Source organism: Aegilops tauschii, chromosome 6, assembly GCF_002575655.3.
Source record: "Aegilops tauschii subsp. strangulata cultivar AL8/78 chromosome 6, Aet v6.0, whole genome shotgun sequence".
In the NCBI taxonomy this organism is placed as follows: Eukaryota; Viridiplantae; Streptophyta; class Magnoliopsida; order Poales; family Poaceae; genus Aegilops; species Aegilops tauschii.
Window position 1 is genome coordinate 439,669,655 of NC_053040.3, and position 25,079 is coordinate 439,694,733.

Here is a 25,079-nt window from a genome sequence, read left to right on the forward strand (position 1 = left end):
TTTGTTCGGAGTCCGGTATGAGATCACGGACATGACGAGGAGTCTAGAAATGGTTGAGAGGTAAAGATTCATATATTGGAAGGTTGTATTCGGACATCGGAATGGTTCCGAGTGATTCGGGTATTTTATCGGAGTACCGAGGGGTTAACGGAACCCCCCGGGGGAAATCATGGGCCTCATGGGACATGGGAGAGAAGAGGCGGCATCCCACAAGGGGGAGGCGTGCGCCCCCCAAGGGGAGTCTGAATAGGAAGGGGAGGGGCCGCGACCCCCCTTTCCCTCTTTCTCTCCTCTCCTTCCCTCTTTCCCCCCTCCGTTGGAAGGAAAAGGTGGGGGGGGGGGAGAATCCTACTTGGACCAGGAGTCCAAGTAGGACTCCCCCCTTTTGGCGCGCCCCTCCTGTCTGTCGGCCTCCTCCTCCCCCCTTTATATACGTGGGCAGGGGGCACCCCAAAGGAGACCAAGATTTGTGTTAGCCGTGTGCGGTGCCCTCCCTCCACAGTTTACTCCTCCGGTCATAGCGTCGTAGTGCTTAAGCGAAGCCCTGTGCAGATCACATCACCAACACCGTCACCACGCTGTCGTGCTGACGGAACTCTCCCTCGACCCCCTACTGGATCAAGAGTTCGAGGGACGTAATCGAGCTGAACGTGTGCTGAACACGGAGGTGCCGTACGTTCGGTACTTGGATCGGTTGGACCGTGAAGACGTTCGACTACATCAACCGCGTTAACCTAACGCTTCCGCTTTCGGTCTATGAGGGTACGTGGACACACTCCCCCCTCTTGTTGCTATGCATCTCCTAGATAGATCTTGCGTGATCATAGGATTTTTTTAAATTGCATGCTACGTTTCCCAACAGTGGTATCAGAGCCAGGTCTATGCGTAGATGATATGCACGAGTAGAACACAAAGAGTTGTGGGTGATAATAGTCATACTGCTTACCACCAACGTCTTACTTTGATTCGGTGGTATTGTTGGATGAAGCGGTCCGGGCCGACATTACATGGCCGCATTCATGAGACTGGTTCTACCGACGTGCTGTGCACACAGGTGGCTGGCGGGTGTCTGTTTCTCCAACTTTAGTTGAATCGGGTTTGACTACGGCCGGTCCTTGTTGGAGGTTAAAACAACACACTTGATGAAAAATCATTGTGGTTTTGATGCGTAGGTAAGAACGATTCTTGCTAGAAGCCCGTAGCAGCCACGTAAAACTTGCAACAACAAAGTAGAGGACGTCTAACTTGTTTTTGCAGGGCTTGTTGTGATGTGATATGGTCAAGACGTGATGAGATATAAATTGTTGTATGAGATGATCATGTTTTGTAGAAGTTATCGGCAACTGGCAGGAGCCTTATGATTGTCGCTTTATTGTATGAAATGCAATCGCTATGTAATTTCTTTACTTTATCACTAAGCGGTAGCGATAGTCGTAGAAGCAATAGTTGGCGAGACGACAACGACGCTACGATGGAGATCAAGGTGCCAAGCCGGTGACGATGGAGATCATGACGGTGCTTTGGAGATGGAGATTAAAGGCACAAGATGATGATGGCCATATCATGTCACATATTTTGATTGCATGTGATGTTTATCTTTTATGCATCTTATTTTTCTTAGTACGGCGGTAGCATTATAAGATGATCCCTCACTAAATTTCAAGGTATAAGTGTTCTCCCTGAGTATGCACCGTTGCTACAGTTCGTCGTGCCGAGACACCACGTGATGATCGGGTGTGATAAGCTCTATGTTCACATACAACGGGTGCAAGCCAGTTTTGCACGTGCAGAATACTCGGGTTAAACTTGATGAGCCTAGCATATGCAGATATGGCCTCGAAACACTGAGACCGAAAGGTCGAACGTGAATCATATAGTAGATATGATCAACATAGATATGTTCACCGTTGAAAACTACATCTCACGTGATGATCGGACATGGTTTAGTTGATATGGATCACGTGATCATTTAGATGACTAGAGGGATGTCTATCTAAGTGGGTGTTCTTAATTAATATGATTAATTGAACTTTAATTTATCATGAACCTAGTACCTGATAGTTTTTGCATATCTATGTTGTTGTAGATCAATGGCCAGTGCTACCGTTCCCTTGAATTTTAATGCGTTCCTAGAAAAAGCTAAGTTGAAAGACGATGGTACCTACTACACGGACTAGGTCCGTAACTTTAGGATTATCCTCATTGCTGCACAGAAGAATTACGCCCTGGAAGCACCGCTAGGTGCAAGACCCACTGCAGGAGCAACTCCAGACGTTATGAACGTCTGGCAGAGCAAAGCTGATGACTACTCGATAGTTCAGTGTGCCATGCTTTACAACTTAGAATCGAGACTTCAAAGACGTTTTGAACATCGTGGAGCATATGAGATGTTCCAGGAGTTGAAGTTAATATTTCAAGCAAATGCCCGAGTTGAGAGATATGAAGTCTCCAACAAGTTCTATAGCTACAAGATGGAGGAGAATAGTTCTGTCAGTGAACACATACTCAGAATGTCTGGGTACCATAACCACTTGACTCAGCTGGGAGTTAATCTTCTTGATGATAGTGTCATTGACAGAGTTCTTCAATCACTGCCACCAAGCTATAAAGGCTTCGTGATGAACTATAATATGCATGGGATGGAAAAGACAATTCCCGAGCTCTTCGCGATGCTAAAGGCTGTGGAGGTAGAAATCAAGAAGGAGCAGCAAGTGTTGATGGTTAAGTAGACCACTAGTTTCAAGAAAAAGGGAAAATGGAAGAAGGGGAATTTCAAGAAGAACGGCAAGCAAGTTGCTCCCGGGAAGAAGCCCAAGTCTGGACCTAAGCCTGAAACTGAGTGCTTCTACTGCAAAGGGACAGGTCACTGGAAGCGGAACTGCCCCAAGTATTTGGCGGATAAGAAGGATGGCAAAGTGAAAGTATATTTGATATATATGTTATTGATGTGTACCTTACTAATGTTTGTAGTAGCGCCTGGGTATTTCATACTAGTTCTGTTGCTCATATTTGCAACTCGAAACAGGGGCTACGGATTAAATGAAGATTGGCTAAGGACGAGGTGACGATGCGCGTGGGAAATGGTTCCAAACTCGATGTGATCGCCGTCGGCACACTACCTCTACATCTACCGTTGGGATTAGTTTTAGACCTGAATAATTGTTATTTGGTGCCAGCGTTGAGCATGAACATTATATCTGGATCTTGTTTGATGCGAGACGGTTATTCATTTAAATCGGAGAATAATGGTTGTTCTATTTATCTGAGTAATATTTCTTATGGTCATGCACCCTTGATGAGTAGTCTATTTTTATTAAATCTCGATTGTAGTGATACACATATTCATAATATTGAAGCCAAAAGATTCAAAGTTAATAATGATAGTGCAACTTATTTGTGGCACTGCCGTTTAGGTCATATTGGTGTAAAGCGCACGAAGAAACTCCATGTTGATGGGCTTTTGGAATCACTTGATGCTGGCGAACCATGCCTCATGGGCAAGATGACTAAGACTCCGTTCTCCGGAACAATGGAGCGAGCAACTGACTTATTGGAAATAATACATACTGATGTATGCGGTCCGATGAGTGTTGAGGCTCGCGGCGGGTATCGTTATTTTCTGACCTTCACAGATGATTTGAGCAGATATGGGTATATCTACTTGATGAAACATGAGTCTGAAACATTTGAAAAGTTCAATGAATTTCAGAGTGAAGTGGAAAATCATCGTAACAAGAAAATAAAGTTTCTATGATCTGATCGTGGAGGTGAATATTTGAGTTATGAGTTTGGTCTTCATTTGAAACAATGTGTAATAGTTTCGCAACTCACGCCACCTAGAACACCACAGCGTAATGGTGTGTCTGAACGACGTAACCGTACTTTATTAGATATGGTGTGAACTATGATGTCTCTTACCGATTTACCACTATCGTTTTGGGGTTATGCTTTAGAGACGGCTGCATTCATGTTAAATAGGGCACCATCTAAATCCGTTGAGACGACACCATATGAGCCGTGGTTTGGCAAGAAACCTAAGCTATCGTTTCTCAAAGTTTGGGTCTGTGATGCTTATGTGAGAAAGCTTCAACCTGATAAGCTCGAACCCAAATCGGAGAAATGCGTCTTCATAGGATACCCAAAGGAGACTGTTGGGTACACCTTCTATCACAGATCCGAAGGCAAGATATTTGTTGCTAAGAATGGATCCTTTCTAGAGAAGGAGTTTCTCTCGAAAGAAGTGAGTGGGAGGAAAGTAGAACTTGATGAGGTAATTGTACCTTCTCCCGAATTGGAAAATAGTTCATCACAGAAATCAGTTCCAGTGATTCCTACACCAATTAGTGAGGAAGTTAATGATGATGATCATGAAACTTCGGATCAAGTTACTACCGAACCTCATAGGTCAACCAGAGTATGTTCCGCACCAGAGTGGTACGGTAATCCTGTTCTGGAAGTCATGTTACTAGACCATGACGAACCTACGAACTATGAGGAAGCGATGATGAGCCCAGATTCCACGAAATGGCTTGAGGCCATGAAATCTGAGAAGGGATCCATGTGTGAGAACAAAGTGTGGACTTTGGTTGACTTGCCCGATGATCGGCAAGCCATAGAGAATAAATGGATCTTCAAGAAGAAGACTGACGCTGACGATAATGTTACTGTCTATAAAGCTCGACTTGTTGCGAAAGGTTTTCGAAAAGATCAAGGAGTTGACTATGATGAGACCTTCTCACCCGTAGCGATGCTTAAGTCTGTCCGAATCATGTTAGCAATTGACGCACTTTATGATTATAAAATCTGGTAAATGGATGTCAAAACTGCATTCCTTAATGGATATCTTAAAGAAGAGTCAACCAGAAGGTTTTGTCGATCCTAAAGGTGCGAACAAACTGTGTAAGCTCCAGCGATCCATTTATGGACTGGTGCAAGCCTCTTGTAGTTGGAATATACGCTTTAATAGTGTGATCAAATCATATGGTTTTATACAGACTTTTGGAGAAGCCTGTATTTACAAGAAAGTGAGTGGGAGCTTTGTAGCATTCCTAATATTATATGTGGATGACATATTGTTGATTGGAAATGATACAAAATTTCTGGATAGCATAAAAGGATACTTGAATAAGAGTTTTTTATGAAAGACCTCGGTGAAGCTGCTTATATATTGGGCATCAAGATCTATAGAGATAGATCAAGACGCTTAATTGGACTTTCACAAAGCACATACCTTGATAAAGTTTTGAAGAAGTTCAAATTGGATCAGTCAAAGAAAGGGTTCTTGCCTGTGTTACAAGGTGTGAAGTTGAGTCAGACTCAATGCCCGACCACTGCAAAAGATAGAGAGAAAATGAAAGTCATTCCCTATGCCTCAGCCATAGGTTCTATCATGTATGCAATGCTGTGTACCAGACCTGATGTGTGCCTTGCTATAAGTATAGTAGGGAGGTACCAAAGTAATCCAGGAGTGGATCACTGGACAGCGGTCAAGAACATCCTGAAATACCTGAAAAGGACTAAGGATATGTTTCTCGTTTATGGAGGTGACAAAGAGCTCGTCATAAATGGTTACGTCGATGCAAGCTTTGACACTGATCCAGATGACTCTAAGTCACAAACCGGATACCTATTTATATTGAATGGAGGAGCTGTTAGTTGGTGCAGTTCCAAGCAGAGCGTCGTGGCGGGATGTACGTGTGAAGCGGAGTACATAGCTGCTTCAAAAGTAGCAAATGAAGGAGTCTGGGTGAAGGAGTTCATATACGATCTTGATGTAATACCTAGTGCATTGGGTCCAATGAAAATCTTTTGTGACAATACTGGAGCAATAGCCTTGGCGAAGGAATCCAGATTTCACAAGAGAACCAAACACATCAAGAGACGCTTCAATTCCATCCGCGATCTAGTCAAGGAGGGAGACATAGAGATTTGCAAAATACATACGGATCTGAATGTTGCAGACCTGTTGACTAAGCCTCTTCCACGAGCAAAACATGATCAGCACCAAGACTCTATGGGTGTTAGAATCATTACTATGTAATCTAGATTATTGACTCTAGTGCAAGTGGAAGACTGAAGGAAATATGCCCTAGAGGCAATAATAAAGTTGTTATTTATATTTCCTTATATCATGATAAATGTTTGTTATTCATGCTAGAATTGTATTAACCGGAAACTTAGTACATGTGTGAATACATAGACAAAACAGAGTGTCCCTAGTATGCCTCTACTTGACTAGCTCGTTGATCAAAGATGGTTGTGTTTCCTGACCATAGACATGTGTTGTCATTTGATGAACGGGATCACATCATTAGAGAATGATGTGATGGACAAGACCCATCCGTTAGCTTAGCATAATGATCATTTAGTTTTATTGCTATTGCTTTATTCATGACTTATACATGTTCCTCTGACTATGAGATTATGCAACTCCCAAATACCGGAGGAACACCTTGTGTGCTATCAAACGTCAAAACGTAACTGGGTGATTATAAAGATGCTCTACAGGTGTCTCCGAAGGTGTTTGTTGGGTTGGCATAGATCGAGATTAGGATTTGTCACTCTGTGTATCGGAGAGGTATCTCTGGGCCCTCTCGGTAATGCACATCACTATAAGCCTTGCAAGCAATGTGACTAATGAGTTAGTTGCGGGATGATGCATTAAGGAACGAGTAAAGAGACTTGCCGGTAACGAGATTGAACTAGGTATGATGATACCGACGATCGAATCTCGGGCAAGTAACATACAGATGACAAAGGGAACAACGTATGTTGTTATGCGGTTTGACCGATAAAGATCTTCGTAGAATATGTAGGAGCCAATATGAGCATCCAGGTTCCGCTATTGGTTATTGACCGGAGATGTGTCTTGGTCATGTCTACATAGTTCTCAAACCCGTAGGGTCCGCACGCTTAACATTCGATGACGATTTGTATTATAAGTTATGTGTTTTGGTGATCAAAGTTTGTTCGGAGTCCCATATGAGATCACAGACATGACGAGGAGTCTCGAAATGGTCGAGAGGTAAAGATTAATATATTGGAAGGTTGTATTCGGACATCGGAATGGTTCCGAGTGATTCGGGTATTTTATCGGAGTACCGAGGTGTTACCGGAACCCCCCAGGGGAAATCATGGGCCGCATGGGCCATGGGAGAGAAGAGGGGGCAGCCCACAAGGGGGAGGCGCGCCCCCCCCCCCCAAGGGGAGTCCGAATAGGAAGGGGAGGGGGCGCGGACCCCCCTTTCCCTCTTTCTCTCGTCTCCTTCCCTCTTTCCCCCTCCGTTGGAAGGAAAAGGTGGGGGGGATCCTACTTGGACTAGGAGTCCAACTAGGACTCCCGCTTTTGGCACGCCCCTCCTAGGCCGCCGGCCTCCTCCTCCCCCATTTATATACGTGGGCAGGGGGAACCCCAAAGGAGACCAAGATTTGTCTTAGCCGTGTGCAGTGCCCCCCTCCATAGTTTACTCCTCCGGTCATAGCGTCGTAGTGCTTAGGCGAAGCCCTGCACAGAGCACATCACGAACACCGTCGCCACGCTGTCGTGCTGACAGAACTCTCCCCTGACCCTCTACTGGATCAAGAGTTCGAGGGACATCATCGAGCTGAACGTGTGCTGAACACGGAGGTGCCGTACGTTCGGTACTTGGATCGGTTGGATCGTGAAGACGTTCGACTACATCAACCACGTTAACCTAACGCTTCCGCTTTCGGTCTACGAGGGTACGCGGACACACTCTCCCCCTCTTGTTGCTATGCATCTCCTAGATAGATCTTGCGTGATCGTAGGAATTTTTTTAAATTGCATGATACAGTTCCCAACAGTATATATATTAATTAAGCCTGTGCTGACTAGCTAATTGATGCATTACTTGTTTTGGTATGTACATATATTAACTCTTCTTTCTTCTTCTATAGCCCTCCGGATCGAGGCCCGAAGAAAAGGTTGCGCCAGGATGAAAGGTTCACGATCACAGCAATCTCGGACGATGGCCAACCGATTGAACCCAGGCGGACCAAGGAAGCATTTTCTGCTCAGTGCGGAGCAATTGTTAGGGACATCATCCCGATCAGCATCCAGCTATGGAATAAGCCTAAGAACGAAGACCCTCAAGTTTCTTATGTCACCGATAGACAGAAAGATGATCTTTGGACCTCGCTGAAGGCAAATTTCACCCTACCGCCAGAGGAGGATCTGAATAAGCCAGTTATAGAGCCACTGGTCAAGGCGTGTGCTCTTAAGAAGATGGCAGATTTATTCAGGAGGTGGAAGAATGAGTTGAAATCAACGTTTGCCGACAAAGGGAAGACTGCAGAATTCACTAGCCGATTTGAGAAGATAAGAGATCACTGGCCCGCATTTGTGGCCTACAAGACATCGGACAAGAGTAAGAAGATGTCAGACACAAACAAGATAAATGCTGCAAAGAAGCTGTATCACCATCGCACGGGGTCAGGCGGCTACTATTGGGGAACGTAGTAATTTCAAAAAAATTCCTACGAACACGCAAGATCTATCTAGATGATGCATAGCAATGAGAGGGGAGAGTGTTGTCTACGTACCCTCGTAGACCGAAAGCGGAAGCGTTATGACAACGTGGTTGATGTAGTCGTACGTCTTCACGATCCGACCGATCCTAGCACCGAACGTACGCTACCTCCGCGATCTGCACACGTTCAGCTCGGTGACGTCCCATGAACTCTAGATCCAGCTGAGGTCGAGGGAGAGTTTCGTCAGCACGACGGCGTGATGACGGTGTTGATGAAGTTACCGACGCAGGGCTTCGCCTAAGCACTACAACGATATGATCGAGGTGGAAATCTGTGGAGGGGGGCACTGCACACGGCTAAACAATCAACCTGTGTGTTCTAGGGTGCCCCCTACCCCCGTATAGGATCAAGGGGGAGGCCGGCCGGCCCTCATAGGGCGCGCCCCAAGTAGGATTCCTACTAGGAATCCTATTCCTAGTAGGTTTCCAACAAGGGAAGAGAGGGGGAAGGAAGGAGAGGGAGAGAGGGAGAAGGAAAGGGGGGCGCCGCCCCCCCTTCCCTAGTCCAATTCGGACCCAAGGCGGAGGGGGAGCGTGGCCTACCCTAGCCGCCCCTCTCTCTCTACACTAAGGCCCATGTGGCCCATTAGTTCCCCCGGGGGGTCCGGTAACCCTCCGACACTCCGGTTTTATCCGAAACTTCTCCGAAACATTTCCGGTGTCCGAATATAGTCGTCCAATATATCAATCTTTATGTCTCGACCATTTCGAGACTCCTCATCATGTCCGTGATCACATCCTGGACTCTGAACTACCTTCGGTACATCAAAACACATAAACTCATAATATCGACCGTCATCGAACGTTAAGCGTGCGGACCCTACGGATTCGAGAACTATGTAGACATGACCGAGACACTTCTCCGGTCAATAACCAATAGCTGAACCTGGATGCTCATATTGGCTCCTACATATTCTACGAAGATCTTTATCGGTCAAACCGCATAACAACATACGTTGTTCCCTTTGTCATCGGTATGTTACTTGCCCGGGATTCGATCGTCGGTATCTATATACCTAGTTCAATCTCATTACCGGCAAGTCTCTTTACATGTTCCGTAATGCATCATCCCGTGACTAACTCATTAGTCACATTGCTTGCAAGGCTTATAGTGATGTGCATTCCGAGAGGGCCCAGAGATACCTCTCCGAAACACGGAGTGACAAATCCTAATTTTGATCTATGCCAACCCAACAAACACCATCGGAGACACCTGTAGAGCATCTTTATAATCACCCAGTTACGTTGTGACGTTTGATAGCACACTAAGTGTTCCTCCGGTATCCGGGAGTTGCATAATCTCATAGTCATAGGAACATGTATAAGTTATGAAGAAAGCAATAGCAACAAACTAAACGATCATAGTGCTAAGCTAACGGATGGGTCATGTCAATCACATCATTCTCTAATGATGTGATCCCATTCATCAAATGACAACTCATGTCAATGGCTAGGAAACTTAACCATCTTTGATCAACGAGCTAGTCAAGTAGAGGCATACTAGTGACACTCTGTTTGTCTATGTATTCACACATGTACTAAGTTTCCGGTTAATACAATTCTAGCATGAATAATAAACATTTATCATGATATAAGGAAATATAAATAACAACTTTATTATTGCCTCTAGGGCATATTTCCTTCAGTCTCCCACTTGCACTAGAGTCAATAATCTAGATTACATTTTAATGATTCTAACACCCATGGAGTCTTGGTGCTGATCATGTTTTGCTCGTGAGAGAGGCTTAGTTAATGGGTCTGCAACATTCAGATCCGTATGTATCTTGCAAATTGTATGTCCCCTTCCGACACTTGATGACGGATGGAATTGAAGCGTCTCTTCATGTGTTAGGTTCTCTTGTGAAATCTGGATTCCTTCGCCAAGGCAATTGCTCCAGTATTGTCACAAAAGATTTTCATTGGACCCGATGCACTAGGTATGACACCTAGATCGGATATGAACTCCTTCATCTAGACTCCTTCATTTGCTGCTTCCAAAGCAGCTATGTATTCCGCTTCACACGTAGATCCCGCCACGACGCTCTGCTTTGAACTGCACCAACTGAGCTCCACCATTCAATATAAACACGTATCCGGTTTGTGACTTAGAGTCATCCGGATCAGTCTCAAAGCTTGCATCGACGTAACCATTTACGACGAGCTATTTGTCACCTCCATAAACGAGAAACATATCCTTAGTCCTTTTCAGGTATTTCAGGATGTTCTTGACCGCTGTCCAGTGATCCACTCCTGGATTACTTTGGTACCTCCCTACTATACTTATAGCAAGGCACACATCAAGTCTGGTACACAACATTGCATACATGATAGAACCTATGGTTGAAGCATAGGGAATGACTTTCATTTCTCTCTATCTTCTGCAGTAGTCGGGCATTGAGTCTCACTCAACTTCACACCTTGTAACACAGACAAGAACCCTTTCTTTGACTGGTCCATTTTGAACTTCTTCAAAATCTTATCAAGGTATGTGCTTTGTGAAAGTCCAATTAAGTGTCTTGATCTATCTCTATAGATCTTGATGCCCAATATATAAGCAGCTTCACCGAGGTCTTTCATTGAAAAACTTTTATTCAAGTATCCTTTTATGCTATCCAGAAATTCTATATCATTTCCAATCAACAATATGTCATCCACATATAATATTAGAAATGCTACAGAGCTCCTACTCACTTTCTTGTAAATACAGGCTTCTCCAAAAGTCTGTATAAAACCATATGCTTTGATCACACTATCAAAACGTTTATTCCAACTCCGAGAGGCTTGCACCAGTCCATAAATGGATCACTGGAGCTTGCACACTTTGTTAGCATCCTTTGGATCGACAAAACCTTCTGGTTGCATCATATACAACTCTTCTTCCAGAAACCCATTCAAGAATGCAGTTTTGACATCCATTTGCCAAATTTCATAATCATAAAATGCGGCAATTGCTAACATGATTCGGACAGACTTAAGCATCGCTACAGGCGAGAAAGTCTTGTCATAGTCAACTCTTTGAACTTGTTGAAAACCTGTCGCAACAAGTCGAGCTTTGTAGACAGTAACATTACCGTCAGCGTCAGTCTTCTTCTTGAAGACCCATTTATTCTTGATGGCTTGCCGATCATCGAGCAAGTCAACCAAAGTCCATACTTTGTTCTCAGACATGGATCCCATCTCAGATTTCATGGCCTCAAGCCATTTTGCGGAATCTAGGCTCATCATCGCTTCCTCATAGTTCGTAGGTTCGTTATGGTCTAGTAACATGACGTCAAGAACAGGATTACCGTACCACTCTGGTGTGAATCTTACTCTGGTTGACCTACGAGGTTCAGTAGTAACTTGATCTGAAGTTTCATGATCACTATCATTAGCTTCCTCACTAATTGGTGTAGGAATCACTCGAACTGATTTCTGTGATGAACTACTTTCCAATTCGGGAGAAGGTACAATTACCTCATCAAGTTCTACTTTCCTCCCACTCACTTCTTTCGAGAGAAACTCCTTCTCTAGAAAGGATCCATTTTTACCAACGAATATCTTGCCTTCGGATCTGTGATAGAAGGTGTACCCAACAGTCTCCTTTGGGTATCCTACGAAGACACATTTCTCCGATCTGGGTTCGAGCTTATCAGATTGAAGCTTTTTCACATAAGCATCGCAACCCCAAACTTTCAAAAACGACAATTTGGGTTTCTTGCCAAACCAAAGTTCATAAGGTGTCGTCTCAACGGATTTAGATGGTGCCCTATTTAACGTGAATACAATCGTATCTAAAGCATAACCCCAAAACGATAGCAGTAAATCAGTAAGAGACATCATAGATCGCACCATATCTAATAAAGTGCGGTTACGACGTTCGGACACACCATTACGTTGTAGTGTTCCAGGTGGCGTGAGTTCTGAAACTATTCCACATTGTTTCAAATGAAGACCAAACTCGTAACTCAAATATTCTCCTCCACGATCAGATCGTAGAAATTTTATTTTCTTGTTACGATGATTTTCCACTTCACTCTGAAATTCTTTGAACTTTTCAAATGTTTCAGACTTATGTTTCATCAAGTAGATATACCCATATCTGCTCAAATCATCTGTGAAGGTCAGAAAATAACGATACCCGCCGCGAGCATCAACACTCATCGGACCACATACATCAGTATGTATTATTTCCAACAAGTCTGTTGCTCGCTCCATTATTCTGGAGAACGGAGTTTTAGTCATCTTGCCCATGAGGCATGATTCGCAAGTATCAAGTGATTCCAAAATCCCATCAGCATGGAGTTTCTTCATGCGCTTTACACCAATATGACCTAAACGGCAGTGCCACAAATAAGTTGCACCATCATTATTAAACTTATATCTTCTGGCTTCAACACTATGAATATGTGTATCACTACTATCGAGATTCAATAAAAATAGACCACTCATCAAGGGTGCATGACCATAAAAGATATTACTCATATAAATAGAACAACCATTATTCTCCGATTAAATGAATAACCGTCTCGCATCAAACAAGATCCAGATATAATGTTCATGCTCAATGCTGGCACCAAATAACAATTATTCAGGTCTAAAACTAATCCCGAAGGTAGATGTAGAGGTAGCGTGCCGACGGCGATCACATCAACTTTGGAACCATTTCCCACGCGCATCGTCACCTCGTCCTTAGCCAAACTTCGCTTAATCCGTAGCCCCTGTTTCGAGTTGCAAATATGAGCAACAGAACCAGTATCAAATACCCAGGCGCTACTGCGAGCATTAGTTAAGTACACATCAATAAGATGTATATCACATATACCTTTCACTTTGCCATCCTTCTTATCCGCCAAATACTTGGGGCAGTTCCGCTTCCAATGACCAGTCCCTTTGCAATAGAAGCACTCAGTCTCAGACTTTGGTCCAGACTTGGGCTTCTTCACTTGAGCAGCAACTTGCTTGCCGTTCGTCTTGAAGTTCCCCTTCTTCCCTTTGCCCTTCTTCTTGAAACTGGTGGTCTTGTTGACCATCAACACTTGATGCTCCTTCTTGATTTCTACCTCCGCAGCCTTTAGCATCGCGAAGAGCTCGGGAATTGTCTTATCCATCCCTTGCATATTATAGTTCATCACGAAGCTTTTGTAGCTTGGTGGCAGTGATTGAAGAACTCTGTCAATGACACTATCATCAGGAAGATTAACTCCCAGTTGAGTCAAGTGGTTGTGGTACCCAGACATTCTGAGTATATGTTCACTGACAGAACTATTCTCCTCCATTTGCAGCTGTAGAACATATTGGAGACTTCATATCTCTCAATCCGGCCATTTGCTTGAAATATGAACTTCAACTCCCGGAACATCTCATATTGTCCATGACGTTCAAAACGTCGTCGAATTCCCGGTTCTAAGCCATAAAGCATGGCACACTGAACTATCGAGTAGTCATCAAAATGCGTCTGCCAGGCATTCACAATGTCTGCAGTTGCTGGCGCGGGTGGTACACCTAGTGGTGCTTCCAGGACGTAATCCTTCTGTGCAGCAATGAGGATAATCCTCAAGTTACGGACCCAGTCCGTGTAGCTGCTACCATCATCTTTCAACTTAGCTTTCTCTAGGAACGCATTAAAATTCAATGGAATAGTAGCACGGGCCATTTATCTACAACAACATAGACATGCAAAATACTATCAGGTACTAAGTTCATAATAAATTACAGTTCAATTAATCATATTACTTAAGAACTCCCACTTAGATAGACATCCCTCTAATCATCTAAGTGATCACGTGATCCAAATCAACTAAACCATGTCCGATCATCACATGAGATGGAGTAGTTTTCAATGGTGAACATCACTATGTTGATCATATCTACTATATGATTCACGCTCGACCTTTCGGTCTCAGTGTTCCGAGACCATATCTGCATATTGCTAGGCTCGTCAAGTTTAACCCGAGTATTCTGCGTGTGCAAAACTGGCTTGCACCCGTTGTATGTGAATGTAGAGCTTATCACACCCGATGATCACATGGTGTCTCGGCACGACGAACTGTCGCAACGGTGCATACTCAGGGAGAACACTTATACCATGAAATTTAGTGAGAGATCATCTTATAATGCTACTGCCGAACTAAGCAAAATAAGATGCATAAAGGATAAACATCACATGCAATCAATATAAGTGATATGATATGGCCATCAGCATCTTGTGCCTTTGATCTCCATCTCCAAAGCACCATCATGATCACCATTGTCACCGGCTTGACACCATGATCTCCATCGAAGCATCGTTGTCGTCTCGCCAACTATTGCTATCACGACTATCGCTACCGCTTAGTGATAAAGTAAAGCAATTACATGGCGATTGCATTTCATACAATAAAGCGACACCATAAGGCTCCTGCCAGTTGCCGATAACTTTTACAAAACATGATCATCTCATACAACAATTTATATATCATCACGTCTTGACCATATCACATCACAACATGCCCTGCAAAAACAAGTTAGACGTCCTCTACTTTGTTGTTGCAAGTTTTACGTGGCTGCTACGGGCTTAGCAAGAACCGTTCTTACCTACGCATTAAAAACCACAACGATTTTTTGTCAAATGTGCTGTTTTAACCTTCAACAAGGACCGGCGTAGCCACACTCGATTCAACTAAAGTTGGAGAAACAGACACCCACTAGCCACCTGTGTGCGAAGCACGTCGGTAGAACCAGTCTCGCGTAAGCGTACGCGTAATGTCGGTCTGGGCCGCTTTATCCAACAATACCGCCGAATCAAAGTATGACATGCTGATAAGCAGTATGACTATTATCGCCCACAACTCTTTGTGTTCTACTCGTGCATATAACATCTACTCATAGACCTGGCTCGGATGCCACTGTTGGGGAACGCAGTAATTTCAAAAAAATTCCTACGAACACGCAAGATCTATCTAGGTGATGCATAGCAACGAGAGGGGAGAGTGTTGTCTACGTACCCTTGTATACCGAAAGCGGAAGCGTTATGACAACGCGGTTGATGTAGTCGTACGTCTTCACGATCCGACCGATCCTAGCACCGAAAATATGGTACCTCCGAGATCTGCACACGTTCAGCTCGATGACGTCCAACGAACTCTAGATCCAGCTGAGGTCGAGGGAGAGTTTCGTCAGCACGACGGCGTGATGAAGTTACCGACGCAGGGCTTCGCCTAAGCACTATAACGATATGACCGAGGTGGAAATCTGTGGAGGGGGGCACCGCACACGGCTAAACAATCAACTTGTGTGTTCTAGGGTGCCCCCTGCCCCGTATATAAAGGAGCAAGGGGGAGGCCGGCCGGACCTCATAGGGCGCGCCCCAAGTAGGATTCCTACTAGGAATCCTATTCCTAGTAGGTTTCCAACAAGGGAAGAGAGGGGGAAGGAAGGAGAGGGAGAGAGGGAGAAGGAAAGGCGGGCGCCGCCCCCCTTCCCTAGTCCAATTTGGACCCAACGGGGAGGGGGCATGCGGCCTACCCTAGCCGCCCCTCTCTCTCTTCACTAAGGCCCATGTGGCCCATTAGTTCCCCCGGGGGGTTTCGGTAACCCTCCGGCACTCCGGTTTTATCCGAAACTTCTCCGGAACATTTCCGGTGTCCGAATATAGTCGTCCAATATATCAATCTTTATGTCTCGACCATTTCGAGACTCCTCATCATGTCCGTGATCACATCCTGGACTCTGAACTACCTTCGATACATCAAAACACATAAACTCATAATATCGACCGTCATCGAACGTTAAGCGTGCGGACCCTACGGATTCGAGAACTATGTAGACATGACCGAGACACTTCTCCGGTCAATAACCAATAGCTGAACCTGGATGCTCATATTGGCTCCTACATATTCTACAAAGATCTTTATCAGTCAAACCGCATAACAACATACGTTGTTCCCTTTGTCATCGGTATGTTACTTGCCCGAGATTCGATCATCGGTATCTCAATACCTAGTTCAATCTCGTTACCGGCAAGTCTCTTTACTCGTTCCGTAATGGATCATCCCGTGACTTACTCATTAGTCACATTGCTTGCAAGGCTTATAGTGATGTGCATTACCGAGAGGGCCCAGGGATACCTCTCCGAAACACGGAGTGACAAATCCTAATCTCGATCTATGCCAACCCAACAAACACCATCAGAGACACCTGTAGAGCATCTTTATAATCACCCAATTACGTTGTGACGTTTGATAGCACACTAAGTGTTCCTCCAGTATTCGGGAGTTGCATAATCTCATAGTCATAGGAACATGTATAAGTTATGAAGAAAGCAATATCAACAAACTAAACGATCATAGTGCTAAGCTAACGGATGGGTCATGTCAATCACATCATTCTCTAATGATGTGATCCCGTTCATCAAATGACAACTCATGTCAATGACTAGGAAACTTAACCATCTTTGATCAACGAGCTAGTCAAGTAGAGGCATACTAGTGACACTCTGTTTGTCTATGTATTCACACATGTACTAAGTATCCGGTTAATACAATTCTAGGATGAATAATAAACATTTATCATGATATAAGGAAATATAAATAACAACTTTATTATTGCCTCTAGGGCATATTTTCTTCAGCTACCTCAAAGCCCGGCCGTTGTGGGACAAAGCTGAGAATGACCTGATTGCTAAAGGGGTCGAACCAGAGACATTGAACTGGCCAGACCGTTCAAGGACTTGGTTCTTCGGGGTTGGGGGAACTTTGGACCCTGAAACAGGGAAGTGCGTTTGGACGGACGAGCAACTTGCAATGCCTGTCAAGAAGCTTCAGAAGTATATCGCCGCAGCGCAGGACGGGACGTTCATTCCCGACAGAGAGAAGGACGAGCTGACTAAGGCCCTCGGGAATCCTGAGCACCCTGGACGAACACGAGGCACGCCACGCTCCATTGCGTGGAAGGTTGGGTTTCCCGGCACAGGCGGTTACAAAACCCGGGAGAGGAAGAGGAATCAGGAGCTGAGCGAAATGCAGAAGCTCAATGCAAGAGTACAAAAGCTAGAGGAACAAGTTGAGAGCCAGCGAGCGGCCGGAGCTCCATCTCAGCGGCACGAAGCTACCCCGCCATCTCAGCAGAGAAGCAGCGTGGCTTCCACGCAGCTCATTCAGCATCCTGACTTCACGGCTATTAGCTACCCCATGGATGCTATCACGGAGACTCAACATTGCCAGCTTATGACGAAATGCCAGAACCTCACCTTGAAGGCGGCTGTCGGCTCTGTTGCACCTCCTCAACCCGACGGAACTTTTCACTGCCGTTCGATTCCACATGGCCATGCTGTTGTGATGGTGGATGAAGTAATGGAGGGATTTGAGGAGCTCGAGCTTGACCACCCTACAGGTGAAGGGGAGATTCAGCTGGGTCTTGCTCTGAAGACTCCATGTCTATGGCGGAAGGCGTACATCAAGCTTCCAAACTGGACGCCTCCGCCCCCTCCTCCTCCGACGAGTCAGGACACTCCGCCTCCTCCGGCGCGCCCGAGCAGTCCGCCTCCTCCTCCGCCTTGTCAGTAATGGCGAAAGACAGACGCGCCGCTCCGGCTCCTTCGGCGCTTTGGAGCACTCCGCCTCGTAAGCAACAGCGGAAGAGAGATGCCGCCGCTCCGACGGCTAGCAGTACAAGCAGAGGCGGGAGGAAATTCAGATACAGTCCATCTCTCAAGCCTCTGGAAAAGTTACCATATGAGAGGACCGAGAAGGAAAACGAGGACATCTGTCGTGCCCAAGTGAGGGACCATTTTGCAAAGAAACCTCCACCTCCGAAGGAGAGGATAGATCCGGTGAAAGCGAAGCACACTCTCGATGCCCTGAAGCGACCACCACCGCCTCCGCCGGATTCCAACTATGTCCGCGCTCTTGAAAGGACATATCAAGATGCGCGGCGGTCGGGAACTACTTCCAGTGATAGAAGGTTAGCAGAACGAAGAAGCGGGGAAAAAATTCCCCAACTCGGCGAACAGGAGAACCAATCGTGCCCCCCGCTCAAGGTGTCTAGCGATACCGTCGCTAATCTGCCGGGGATGGTGCCCAGTACCAATCCTGCTGATTACCTGGGTGATGATGTGGTGTCTAAAACAATGGAGGTGGACGAATTCAGGTACCAGTACGGGAAGCCTCTCGTCAAAGATGGAAGTCCTCCTCTAACAACGATGATGCGAAGATTCCATCAATGGTGCATGAAAACCTGCAGCGAGTGTGGGAAGGATGTTTTGACGATGAGAATTAAAGAGGAGCACGACCTCATTGGAACTGGTTTGTTCTCTGTTGAATTTGACGAGTTATTCCAGTTATACAATCAAAAGGCCATCGACAAAACACTCGTGACTTGCTACTGTCTGTAAGTACTACTTCTGTAATTAAGTCTCTATATATAGCTCAGGTCGATCATTGCATTTGTATATATAATTATCCTCACTATATTATGCAGATTGAAGATCGCCGAATGCAGAAAAGCAGAAATCTGGAACATTGGTTTCATTAACCCAAATATCATACATGAATGGACGGTTACACACAATGTCATAGAAACCGAGGACAACTTGCTACAATCGTTGCTCAAAAATCAAAACAAAGATAAAATACTCGTTCCTTACAACTTCAAGTGAGTGTTACTGTCTTATGCATTATTCGGTTTCCCTTATTACTTGAGGTTATAGTAATGTAATTGATGAGTTATGCAGGCGCGCGCAACTTCCACTATATTCTCCTAGAGATTAAGCTTGAGCAGGGAGTAGTAACCGTTTTAGACTCGAGACGAAAAGATCCCCGGGAGTATGCGGACATGACTGAAATGTTCTAGAAGTAAGTTCAATCGGTCATTATCGCACCATATCGGCAACTTTGTTCATTTCCTGATATCAAGTAATTATTTTCTTTGTCTGACAGGGTTTGGAAAGAGTTCACCGTAATTACTCCGGGACTGCCGAGCGAGCTGCGATTTACGTACCCGAAAGTAAGTACTACTAGCTAGTTCCGCGCATCTCCCATTGATTCTAGCTAGTTTCATCAATACCATTTATAATGCTTGCTTATCAGTTTGATTGACCTCTGTTTCTTGTAAAGTGGTTGTGGCAGGAAGGCGGGAATGATTTTTGTGGATACTACGTTTGCAAGTTCATCCGCCACATGACCTGTGAGCGGGGCTACTCTAAAAAACAATATGAAGTGCGTAAGCAAAAATATTCACAATTTTATTTTATTACCATCATTTGTGTTGAGTTTCATTCACATACATGTATTGACCCTCTTCTTCAATTTAGATCTGGCAGATGCGGGATGAACTCCTACCACAAGATCGCATATGAGAAATTCAAGAGGAATTGGCGGGATTCTTTCTTGACCATGTCATCAATAAAGCCGGAGAATACCATGTGGAAATTGATATAGACATAAGATGTTAGGGATTGTAAGAGATCTTATATTGTATATATGTAGCAAGTAGCGTCAGATAGATATATGGAAACTTGTTGTTCGTCCAATCTCTCGGAGAAAGAGAGGTCGATCACTTCTCTCTGTATATGTTCATGATGATCTTGTGTATTTAATGGTTCCTCATTTGCTTACTAGCTAGCGTGTCAAGTTCTCTCTATACGTATGGTAGCTAGCGTCGACCAAGCACGGAGATAAGAGAGGTCACTTCTCTCCATTAGCTAGCTAACACAATATATGAAACCCCTAAATTAACCCTCCAAAACCCCCTAACCCCCCCCCCCCCTCCTCTTCAAAAAAAACAAAAAACCCAGCTCCTGAGCTGCTGACACGTGGATGCCATTTGGTCCCGGTTGGTGTTACCAACCGGGACTAAAGGACCTCCTGCCTGGGCTCGCCGCAGCGGCCCCATGGAGCACCATTTGTCCCGGTTCGTAAGCGAACCTTTAGTCCCAACCCTTTAGTCCCGGTTCCGGAACCGGGGCTAATGGGCCTCTGGAACCGGGAAAATTGGGCCTCTGGAGCCGGGACAAATGGTCCGTTTTCTACTAGTGTGCCCACATCCTTGGCGATTTGATTTCTAGATCATCCTCTCAATTCCCACTTTTATTTCTCCCCGTTCACGGCTTGGATTGTCAATCGCTGCCTGGCCGAGACGCCAGTTGCTACATCTGCACACGGAATATCTTGTGCTTTTGCGCACCACTGCTAAAGTGACCAATCCACGATCACAAATGGGCCGAACTTGTAGGACGCAAGGAGCAAGATATATTCGTTTGACATGTAAATTTGTATGAGTCAGACCTATTTTCAAGGACATTTTGCTATTGGTTTAAATTTTGCACCCCGGCCCCCTTAATTTGTGTCATGCTCCGCCACTGCAGCCAAGCAAATAATTTGCACTTCTGGGGGAGCCCAGTTCTTGCACACCAACAGGGGCATATCCGTGTCCACCAGCCTAAGGAATCGGGCGCTATAAGGCGACGCCGCAGAATATTGGTCATCATTGTGAGCTTCCATGAAATTGTATTAGCCACGTCGAGCTTGAGGTGGCCGTATGATAGCTTCCCCCATGGTTGACGAGCTCAAATAGATGGTTAACAGTGAGGTTCCCACCAATATGCACTTGGGAAATCCAAAAAAATGTTGTGCAAGGCCTTCTGGGAGGAGCAATTTCTTCTTTTCTTCCTTTAGAAAGATCGAAAATATTTGGCGTGATGTATTCCAGCCAAGCAGATTCTCAGAATGAGGCCCGAAGACCGTCCCCAACCAAATCCTGGGTGGCAGCCACGGAAATATCTTTATCCTTATTATTGTAAGAGTAATGCTACACGTACAAACAAGTTACAAGGTTTTACGAAGAGGATTAATTTGATTGGTCAATAGGTGGGGAGGCGGCCCACCCCCCTGAAAATCGGGGGGGGGGGGGGGGGGGGGCAAGTTTGTGATTGGTTAGTAGAGGAAAAAATCAGCGTGTAATTGCGTGTAGCTCTTTATATGTTTAACATTATTGTTATTGTAAAGGGTTCCCCAAAATGACTCCTGGCTTTATCGGATCTGACCAAGCAGTCCACAAACAACGGATGTGAAGGGCAGCAACATTTTTGTCCAAATTGTGAATACCCAGGAAATATCTTTAATCATAACTACAGCCTCTAGACACCCGCAAAAAAAAAAAACCTACAGCCTCCAAACAATCACTCCATCAATAGGTAGATTAGAGCCAAAGAAACACCCTCAATGTTTGCAAGAATTTCAGCTTCCAAAACATCATTAAGCAGTTAAGCCATTGATACCATATATTCGCAAAAAAAAGCCATTGATACCGTAGTACACAAGTACTACGTACTACATACATCACTTAACCTCACACGTCACACGTATACAATTCAAAAGAAAGAAAGAAACTTCACTCACACGTACGGTAACACACACAAGCATCACGGCATGCACGGCGATTCCAACAGCGAGAACAATACACACACAAAAGCATGCGCAAATTATCTACGGTACACCACAGCAAATTATCCTGGCACGTACGGGCATATGTACTTGTCACGCGGTGGCGATGGGCGCGGCGTCCGCCTTCATGGCCTCGAAGCGCGGCTCCTTGGCCTCGAACTTGTGGCGCATGTACAGGTTCATGTAGTCCTCGAACACGAACCTCGGGTACACGGCGCTCCCGGCACGCTCCGCCTCCTCCGACGGCTCCTCGACGAGCGCCGTGGCCGGGAAGATGACGGCGTCGGCGCCGGGGTTGTAGAATGAGGCGATGGACATGCGGTTGCCGTCGGGTCGGGTGAGCACGCGGTGCATCACGCTCTTGTACCGCCCATTGGTGATCACCTCCAGCTGGTCGCCGATGTTGACGACTATGGCGTGGCGCATGGGCGGCACGTCGACCCATGCTCCGTCCTTGAGCAGCTGGAGCCCGCTGACCTGATCGTCCTGGAAAAGCATGATGACGCCGCCGGCGTCGGTGTGCGCGCGTAGGCCGTCCACCATGTCCGGCCGCGGGCACGGCGGGTAGCTGCTGACCTTGGTGCCGAACGTCGGGCCCCAGGAACCGGCGAAGGCCTGCTTCAGGTAGCCCAGCTCCAGACCCAGGTTCTCGCACAGCAGGTCCAGCACCTTCTCCGCCAGCTTCTCGATCTCCGCCGCGAATTCCTTCATCACTTGCCTGCAACGACGACACGGAAAAGGCAAAGTGTCACTTGCTAAAAAGATGATTCCATTCCAATCGCTTAAGTTCGTATACCTGTAGTGGTGGTCGAGGTCGGGCAGGGAGGTGGCGGACGAAGAAGGTGCTCTCCCAGTCCACGTCCTTCACGTCGGCGCCCTTCTCGCCGGCCTCCAGCGTCTTCGCCGCGAACTCCTTGAACTGCTCCTCCCGGCACGCCGCGTAGTGGGCCTTGCTCGCCCGCTCCACCTCGTCCAGCAGCTCGTGCGAGATGCCATGGTTCAGCAGCTGCAAACATATACGAGTATATCAAGAATCATCAAGCACTACGTTCATAAATCACTCTGCTATAAGAGAATTCTATGTGTGTGGGAGGCAGTGGCACCTCGAAGAAGCCCCAGTTCTCGCAGGCGTCGCCGATGACCCCCATGGCGGCGCCCCTCTCCTGGGTCTCAAGCTTCTCCATGTTGATCACCGGGAAGCTGAACGAAGCAGTAGCATTAGCAGGAATTCCCATTGCTCTCGATCTGATATCTCTCTCCGTCTTTCTATCTCACTCTCCCTATCTGTATGTGTTGTTCTGCTGGTAAGCTGAAGCAGAGAGTGTGTGTGCGCTCTGGGGCCGGCGGGAGCGCCCAATTTTATAGGCGCGCGAGAGAAGGCTATGACCTGGCCGGGGACATACTACGAGATTACGACACAGCTTATATGCTCCAGTTACATAGCAGCGTGCGCGCCGCAACAGCGTGTAGCTTACCGGCGGATCGACACACATACTCTAACCAAGTTGTCTCCAAGAATATCGCTTCTTGCTAATCAATATGCCCTGATGGAGACGCGGCAGTATATGATAAGTAGTCCTGCTAGCTAGCTCTATCATGATAGGCTCATGGTCTACGTTGGCATATTCTATAAGAGCATGGTTAATAGTATAGCCAGCTGTTGGCTATTATGATCTTGCCATGTCATCTATAATCAGTCTTATAACCGGCAAGTACAAAAAATGCATATAAATTTGTACTGCTTTGTTGATACATGGCCCACCTCCCTTTCTCACAAAATGTCTAGGAGCACGTGCTACAGCCGGCTGTTAGTGAGTAGTCCGCTTCTCTTCTCTCTCCTTTTCACTCTCCGCCAACTCATTAAAAATATAATATTTAAAGTCTTACAGCCCGTGTATATCATCCTATTGTACCTGCTTTAAGGGTGTGGCTAGGTCTCAGCCGACTGAGACATAACCAAGTATCAGTCAAGTGACATACTCCCTCCGTCCCATAATATAAGAGTGTTTTTGGCACCAAGTATCCATGGACGGAGGGAGTAGCATATAAGAAGAAAAAGGAAAACTAAAAAGATAAAATTGCACAGATCTCTATGAAAGATCAAACGAATATCGACTCAGACATAACTAAGTCTTAGTCGACCGAGATTTAGCAAGACTGATTCTGTAAATACCTAACCTAACTGGACGAGTAGTGTTGGTGAACTCTGTGACGTACGGATGGAGTTGTCCCTTACTTTACATGTGGACAATGACTGAGATTAGGCCTACACCTGATGGAGACGGAGCAGTATGTAGTAGCTAACCTAAGTAGTGTTGATGAGCTCTATGAAGTACGGATGGAGTTGTCTCTCACTTTACAGGCTGATAATGACAGAGATTAGGCATAGTACACCTGACCTGAGCCAGGCCACATGTAGTGGAGTTCTGCTGTCAACAAATATATGGCACTCCTCCAACTTTACATCGATCACTTTGACTGCTGCTTTCCGGGGACACCGGTCGATTCTGCTGAAACATGGCACGTAACTCGATCTATCCATGGATGGATAAGCAGCTAGAGCCTAGTAACTTCGAGCGCTTACCGGATGTCCTACTCAGCAACAGCCAGGAGCAGTAGCTAACTGGCATGTAGATCACTTATTGTCCAGACTCCTGTGTGCCGGTCGACACAAAGCGGGAATGGGAGCACAGCACTCCTGTACGCATCATGCTGCATGGTGCTTTGCAGCTGGACTACCAGACCCCGGCCATGTCCCAGATCGACCCATGGATGGACAGGTCGATCTAACCTCTTCGTCATCCCTGGTCTGATCTCCGCTATGATCAGCGTGTCCACCCCTCTCCCTTCTCCCTAGTGTAACCTTTCTTATCTCGTTTGTCCCTCATGGTAGGGGCCGGGTAAAAGTCCCTTTCTCCAGTCACCAGGACCCATGGCATTGTCCTAAAACTTATCTCCAGCAGTTCGAGAGACCATCCGATGGAGGCAGGGAAAAAGAAGGATCGAGTTCTATCACGAGCACATCATGACATGACTCGGGCACCTCTCGTGGGAATGTGTTTGGTCTGTAATCAAATTTGCAAGCCAACAGTTAGCTACTCCCTCCGGACTGGTATTTCAGTCGGGAGAA

General features: G+C 45.9%; 1 pseudogene; it reads right to left on the reverse strand.

Moving 5' to 3' along the window:
- Positions 1-21,917: 21,917 nt before the first annotated feature.
- Positions 21,918-23,372, reverse strand: LOC109770326 (1-aminocyclopropane-1-carboxylate oxidase 1-like; annotated as a pseudogene).
- Between the last annotated feature and the right edge of the window lie 1,707 nt (positions 23,373-25,079).